Below are 7877 nucleotides of genomic sequence, written 5' to 3' on the forward strand. Positions count from 1 at the left end.
TACCATCTAACCAGAATGAGCAACACAATAGTAGTACTAAACAGGTCCCCTCGTGACTTCGTTTTTACCCTTTGAACCTAATTCAGGATTAAAACCTCTTCACATAGGTAGGGTTTCCATCACAAAACCTACGACACAGGCCTTATAAGCTCATTCCTTCAGAGGATATCACGATAGTGATCTGAGGCTTTACATAACCTTTAGTCAAATTATTTCTTTGACTAAACATTAATAGCCATACTTTGTGAACCTCTAGACATATGTATTTAAAACATAGTGTCCACTCCTTTGGAAGATATATGCATCCACGACATAACGTCTTTATGCCTCTACGATTATGTCATTTAACATCCATGTAAATGCTAATGCTAATTCAGATATGATCATATTATTATATATCCTTCATTACTTCCTTGCCATGTGGCTTTGGATCCGACTTTCTTATAAAGCCATACACTAAGTAAGGATTTACATAAATAATTCATAAGAATAACCTTACCAATACTTGTTTTGCATGTTACGTCTTCGGGGTTTCCAAAGCTGAAGTGTATAATTCAGTCTTGAATTGAATTTTCCAAACCGATCAATGCCATACACTCTCTTTTCCAAGAGTGATACTTGAGTCATATGAAAGACTTGATATATAGCCATGTAAGTTTTTAAAATGACTATGCATACCTTCATTGACCTAGTTATATTTGCATTTTGGAAAAATGCTTACATACTACTAATATGTTCGTCGTAGATAAGCCATAATAACCACACACACAAAGGTAACAAGCATATTACAAACCTCAAAGCATGTTAATGTAACATGTGAACCATTCATATTTTAATATTAAACTTATGCCAGGTTCTCATGTAAGTCATTCCAAACCAAGATCATACTATTAATAATTATCAATCAAGATAAATGGGATAGACCCATCAACATGACTCAATTTAAACTATTGAACCAACTTGGAACCATTTCAATCAATCAAGATCAAACCCACAATTACTTTGGTTTTCAAAGAGTCAAAATACTATTTTAAACCAGATTTTGTATAACGAACATACTTAATGACACAAGTCAAGCCTTATGACTAGTATGAACCTTAGATCATCTTCATTTGACTCATAGTTCTCGTTCCCATCTTGGGAGAGTACTGCTATATAGGGAAAAATAGCCACGGAATCTTGTTCACTGAGAGTTCTCAAAAGATACTAAGAATGTATTTTAGAATTATATCTCTTGATTCTGTTATTTATGTAACCTGCATCTTATATCCTTATGTTATAAAGGAAACCTTCTATAAAACTGATTCATCCAAACACCATCTAGGACCAGCAATAAAGGCTTTTCTTTTCATCTAATAAAACTCAAGAGTACGGCTAATGAACACCATTTTCCTTTGAGAACATGGCATGGCTTTATACCGACTTTAAAAAGGCAGTGATTGATAAGATCACCAATCCCAACACAACCGTTGATCCATCAGTTTCTAGTAACAATCCAAGTTTTTTAACCCCCCCCCCCCGCCCCGCCCCCCCCCCCCCCCCCGCCCCCCCCCCCTTTTTCTTCAGCAACATTGGTTAATAGATTGAAAGGGATCTCTTAGCGAAATCTCGGAAACAACCGCAGCACAGACCAGAATAATCATCAAATCCATGAGACGGTCGCTGTATCCGAATTACTACCATATACCAAGCGAACCAGCGAAATCTCGCCGAAAGTTCGCCGAAGTCACTCGGAAAGTCGGAAGTTTCGAAACCTCAAGGGTTGCAAACAATCCGGCGCTATCTGCAATCTCCAGCAAGGGCTGCAAACAATCCGGCGAGAATTTCCTCGCAAACAAGTGAGAGTGAGTCGTGTTCCACAACCGTAATCTGTAGTATCAGTTGCTTCGTGTAAGCACGGGAGAAAGAGAACGATTCCAAACGTGCTAAGCTAAGGAAATCCAAAACGCGAAATAGTGTATCGCAAGCGTTGAACTTGGGAAATTTCTCCAGAATTTCTCAGAGTATAAAAAAGTTGTGAAGGACTTGGCCAGAGTCGTCATACGATACGAAAGAAGGAGTAGAAGCAGCAGCTTAGCTGAGAAAGCAAAGCTTAGCCGCCTTCATTGAATTCCTCTGCTATGACCTTGGAACCTATACAGATTACATCACTTATTTTAAAATTTCAGGAAACTTTCTTCTTCTTCTTCTTCTTCAAACCATTCATCATCATTGGCTTGACTAAAGAACAATTATACGGAAGATCAATAAAGTCCGAACAACCGACTTTCCATCTCCTCTATATATCCCTTTCTTTTCTCACTTCCCTTCACTGCAATTGCAACTTTTCTTCTCTGATTTAGAGAAAATAAAAAAACCCAACATTTTCCTCTCTTCAATCTTCCAATTCATACGCTGTTCCACTACTTACAGAGAGCAATTTCAACCCACAGTTTCCTAACCCTCTACAATCTGGTCTATGCTCTCATCGCCGATATTCTGGCAAAAGTTCGATGGGTTCGTTGGTTAGCAAGAGACTGGCGGTAGGGCTTGAAGGCATGAATCATGAATCATGATCGTATAGACAGCAGCAGGAGAAACGCCAACCAACCACTCCGTCCATGAATTCCGATTTTAGTAAGGGTATTTTTGGAATTAAAAAATTTTTAACAGTGGATTAACAGTTTCACTAACGGAATGGACTAGTGTGTTTATTGAATTGGGGTGTCTGTATTTTTTAAAAATAAAATGAGGTGTCAGTGCTTTAATGCTTTCATTTTGGGGTGCCAGTGCAATTTGCTCTATTTTAAAAGAATGGAGAACAAATCCTCTCTTCACTCATCTTCTACTTCAATTCTTTAGGAAAACTGTAAGAAAAATCTGAAGAGATTTAGGTAACAATCGACGAGAGCAGAGACCTTTGAAGGCGACAAACTCTTTTTAGAAAATTCAAGAAGTTGATACAACTGCTTCACTCTTGCCATTCTCTCCTTGGTGTCTTAGAACGACCAATCTCCAAAGCCTCCTCCATCACCAAGGAAGATAGACTTAAATTAGGGTTTTTTTATATGATAAACAAATTGAATAAAGAGCATTATCTAACGAAACATTTATTTATTCCAATTCTCTTTCACCCATCCTCCACCCTCTCTATAAGGAAAGAATTATAACATTATAAACAACCAAAAGGAAATAATTCTAGCAATGAAAACAACCAAAGGAAAGAATTCTAGTGTTAAAAACAACCATATCAGATTAGGGATTAAATCTTCTAAAACGTTGATCAAAGTCAAATCTAGAGAAGGAAGGTAAAAGACTATAGAAAGGTCGAAAAATGGGAAAGAGAATCCCTACAAGAGTACAAGGAAGATGAAATATTGGGAGGTATTCAAGGATCAAAGGGTTGCGATCCAAGGAGACGAATGAAGAGTGTGATAAGGATAGAAGTAAGTGTTATAAAAATATTTACATTTACAATTTTGTCCTCATGATTTTCACGTGGATTTTAAAGTTTCTGCATAAAGAGTTGAAAATTGAAAATAAAAAACTCTCTAATTCTTTTCAACTTCTGTATTTTTTTTTAGCATTTTTTTAAATAGAAATAGCGCCCATAAATGGTACCAAACACAATCGAAAATAATTTTTAAGGGAAAAATAAAAAAGAAATACCATCCCTAAGACACCCTTAGGGCCTGTTTGGTTACATGAGTCTAGAGATTTCAAATATCTAGAGATTTCAAATATATGTAATTATAATTTATAAAATTAGATGTTTGGTTGTGGAATGAAATCTATGGATTTATCCTAAAAAACTATTTGATTGACGTAATTTTTGTGAATGTGCAAATGTATAGCTTTTTTGAAATCTCTGAATTTCACCCCTTACCCATAAATCTACAGATTCACGTTTTTAGTGTAAAAAGGTGAATCGCTAGATTTCATGAATCTAGAGATTTTTACAACCAAACAGATATAATTCTCAGATTCATGAATCCAGAGAATTGAAATCTCTGGATTCATGTAACCAAACAGGCCCTAGCTCATTATATTATTCTTAGTGTAAATTAAAATCATAAAAGGGAAGAGTTCTAGATACTTTACCTTAGTGATCTTGAGTGCATTGGATCCAAACACTGGAGGTGTCTCTTTGTGTTCCTTTTCCCTTGATTTGCCTTGTGTACTCTATAGGTTATTTCCACGTTTCTAAATCGACGAACCACAATAATGGAGGTTTAAGATTAGCTTGGAGAATTTGCAGAGTATAGGAGAGTATTCTATTATTGGTCTTCTATTTGGTATTCTTTCCCTTTATTTATAATATTTTCCCTCAACCCTAATTCATTAATTAGGGTATTACTTAGACTCATCCAAGTGAGAGAAATCAATATTAGAGTCCTGCTTGAACTCAACTAAATAGTGGGGTAGTCATCTTGGACTACGTAACCGTTTTGCCGCCACCTATAGAGCAAATTGTAGTGGGATCTCCCCAGTACGATTAACATCTCCCACTAGCTACAAGGTGGTGGAGTTATCCAATTGTTGTCATCAACTCTAATCCTTTCAATGCATAGGAGTGTTAAATCAAGTCTCCATCTAACCAACATAGCACATCACTCGAAATTATCTCATTATAAACTAAAAAATTCAATTATACCCAGTTCCACACTCTCGATCCCTCATAGTGAGCAATGTGAACTATCCTCATATGATGTACTCATGACTTTGTCAAATAACAATTTGCCCAGGCAATGAGTCACATCATTGTTGGGTATATAATGAAAAGTATTCCCATACCATTTGGATTATCCCAATTGCTTTCCCAGTCTTGTCCTGTGAGACCACATCATCCCTGATTCTAAGGAACAAGCTAAAGTAGTATCATTGGGTGTCCTCTTCGTAGTATAGTCTAAGGTAAATACAACGAGGCACCATCCATAGATATACCAAAATCAAGATCCGACTCAGGATTCGAAGAAATATTCTCAATTTTCTCCTTCAATTCCTGATCAGAGGCTTGCAGAGCAACAATTCTATCTTTAAGGGTGGATCTTGCTGTCATGGCAAAAAGAACAAAATCCGATCCTTTTGGAACAATTTCCAAACCAAGCTTTGAAATAAAAAACTGTAACTGTTTACTCAAAGGATTTAAATCTAACTCTTTTCTTTTACTTTTCATGCTAAGAGCGTCAGCAACCACATTCGCCTTATCAGCGTGATACTGAATATCACAATCATAATCAAATAATAATTCCAACCATCTTTTTGTCTCATATTTAACTCCTTTTTGGTAAAGAAGTACTTCAGACCTTTATGGTCAGTGAAAATAGCGATCTTTTCTCCAAACAGATAATGTCTCCAAATCTTCAAGGTGAAGGCAACAACAGCAATCTCTAAATCATAAGTGGGATAATTCCGCTCATACTCTTTCAATTGCCTAGAGGCATAAGCTACCACTTTCCCATGTCGCATCAAGACACAATCCAAACCAATCTTCTACGCATCAGTATAGAATCTCAAACAACCGGACTTATCAGGTATAGTCAAAACTGGGGCACTCGTCAATCTATCATTCAACTCTTGAAAGTTCTTCTCACAAGTGTCAGTCCAAACAAACTTCTCCTCTTTTCTAGTTAGCTTAGTCATAGGAGTAGCCAACCTAGAAAAGTTTTCAAAATATCTCCAATAGTATCCCGCCATTCCAATAAAACTTCTTATTCTGTCACGGTCTTCGATTTGTCCCAGTCAGCAACTGCTTTAACTTTTTCGGGATCAACACGAATACCTTCTGCTGAAACCACATGGCCTAGGAATACTACTCTTGAGAGCCAAAAGTCACACTTGCTAAACTTGGCATAAAGCTTCCTTTCTCTCAATCTTTGCAAGGTGAAACTAAGATGTCTCATATGCTCTTCTTCATTCTTTGAGTAAATCAAGATGTCATCAATAAAGATGATCACAAATTTATCAAGCACATCATGAAAAACTCGATTCATAAGATCCATGAAAATAGTAGGAGCATTAGTCAAACCAAAGGGTATGACTCTAAACTCATAGTGGCCATATCTTGTTCTGAAGGCTGTCTTGAAAATGTCACTAGACTTCACCTTAAGTTGGTGATATCCAGATCTCAGATCAATCTTTGAGAACACAGCTGTACCTTTCAACTGATCGAAGATGTCATCAATCCTGGGCAGCGGATATCTATTCTTTATGGTCAACTTGTTCAACTCCCGGTAATCAATGCATAGATGCATGCTACCGTCTTTCTTCTTCACAAATAGGACCGAAGCTCCCCAAGGTGATACAGTTGGCTGTATAAAACCTTTGTCTAAAAGCTCATTCAACTGGTTTTGTAGTTCTTTCAGTTCGGAAGGTGCCATTTTATACGGGGCTTTAGATACCGGAGTGGCTCCTGGAATTAACTCAATCGAAAACTCCAAATCTCTATCAGGAGGCAATCCTGACAAATCTTCTGGAAAAACATCCATGAAGTCACAAACTACATTGACTTCCTCGAGCTTCTTAATGTCCAACCTCTTGACAATGAAAACATTGTGCTTGGCTGCACTAGTCATAGGAGCCTTACACTTATCTTGTTGGGTAGGAATTGTGGGTTGACTGGGGGTTGGGGTTCTTGTAGTAGGTTTTGGTGCTAGAAAATTTCACCTAACCTCCCCCGGCTTGGTATCTAAACCTTTTGTTGTTGGATGCCAATAATTCTTCAGCACGTAGGGCTTTTTCAAAACAATCCCGCACACTCTTTACATCCACAATGCCAATGACCCTATTGATTTCAGGCCATAAACCCAATCTGAAATGTGACAAGATTTGGATCTCCCTCTCTCGAATTCTTGTACGAGAAGAAAGAGAGTCAAATTGCTCCATATATTCCGCAACTGACAAGTTTCCTTGATGAAAATAATTTAACTTGTCTTGTAGTCGCACTTGAAAAGTAAATGACAAGTACTTTTCTCTTAGTTCTTCCTACATTTCCTCCCATGTAGTAGGACCTTTACCACGATCATCCAACTCATATTCACAGTTCTTCACCATTCACGTGCAGCTCCAACTAGTTTGGTAAGTGCTACCTTCATCTTTCGTACCTCTGATAGTTCATACCAATCAAAATAGTCATCCAACACTACCAACCAATTATAAAACACTTGAGGATCATGCTTACCTGAGTATTCTTTGAGTTCAAGCTTAACCTTGTGAGAGTCACCAACATGCCTAATGAATGTAGGTTGTTCTCTAGCAAAATAACTTCGTAGGTGCTCCTCGAAAGTTGGTCGCAGAATTGGAATCCTTTGGGGTCGTCTCCCTATTTTTCTTTAAGGAGGAAAATTGGCTATAGAATGAGCTGGCTAGGATTCTTCACCAATTGGAGGGTGAAAAGCATGAGTAGAGGCAGCAACTTTGGCCTCCATTTCTAAGAACCTCTCGTCCATTTGCTTCTGGTTCACAGTGATTTGGTTGCTCAGTTGTTAAAACATCCCCATCATTGGTGCCATAGGGTTAGTTGGATTGGATGATCTAGAAGTTTCACTCCATGTCATGCCTCTAATACCAAATAATGTAGTTCTATATTTGATTGATTAAAATAATAGCCGAATAGGATCTTTCATAGAGAATAATTTCACATTTAATAGACTTAAGATAAACAGAATTCAGATATGAAGATAGGCTAAAAACCGAAGTAGTACAAGGATATTAACTTAACAACGTGGTCTGAATAAGTCCTCAAACCAGGGCAAAACTATGAAGAAGACATGGAAGGAACAATATAAGAGAATTGAGAAAGAAAAAAAATAAGAACAAAGTACACCCAGGCTTCACACTGCAAGGTGGATTGATTGGATCGAACACCAATCTTCCTTGATCAAACACAAGGATTCTTC

This window comes from Hakea prostrata, chromosome 5, assembly GCF_041222555.1.
Source record: "Hakea prostrata isolate BN-2017 chromosome 5, UWA_Hpros_2, whole genome shotgun sequence".
In the NCBI taxonomy this organism is placed as follows: Eukaryota; Viridiplantae; Streptophyta; class Magnoliopsida; order Proteales; family Proteaceae; genus Hakea; species Hakea prostrata.